This window comes from Colobus angolensis, unplaced genomic scaffold, assembly GCF_000951035.1.
Source record: "Colobus angolensis palliatus isolate OR3802 unplaced genomic scaffold, Cang.pa_1.0 Scaffold14, whole genome shotgun sequence".
Taxonomy (NCBI): domain Eukaryota; kingdom Metazoa; phylum Chordata; class Mammalia; order Primates; family Cercopithecidae; genus Colobus; species Colobus angolensis.
Genome location: NW_012114488.1, coordinates 17,183,835 through 17,184,148, shown reverse-complemented (window position 1 = coordinate 17,184,148; position 314 = coordinate 17,183,835).

The window sequence follows — 314 nt, the reverse complement described above, 5'->3', positions numbered from 1 at the left end:
GCTCTGGTCTGCAGCTCCCAGCATGATCGACGTAGAAGTTGCATTTCCAACTGAGGTACCTGGTTCATCTCATTGGGACTGGTTGGACAGTGGGTACAGCCCATGGAGGGCAGATCGAAGCAGGGCGGGGTATTGCCTTACCTGGGAAGCACAAGGGGTTGGGGGATTTCCCTTTCCTAGCCAAGGGAAGCAGTGACAGACTGTACCTGGAAAAGCGGGACACTCCTACCCTAATACTGCACTTTGCCCACAGTCTTAGCAACTGGCAGACCAGGAGATTTTCTCCTGTGCCTGGCTCAGCGGGTCCCATGCCC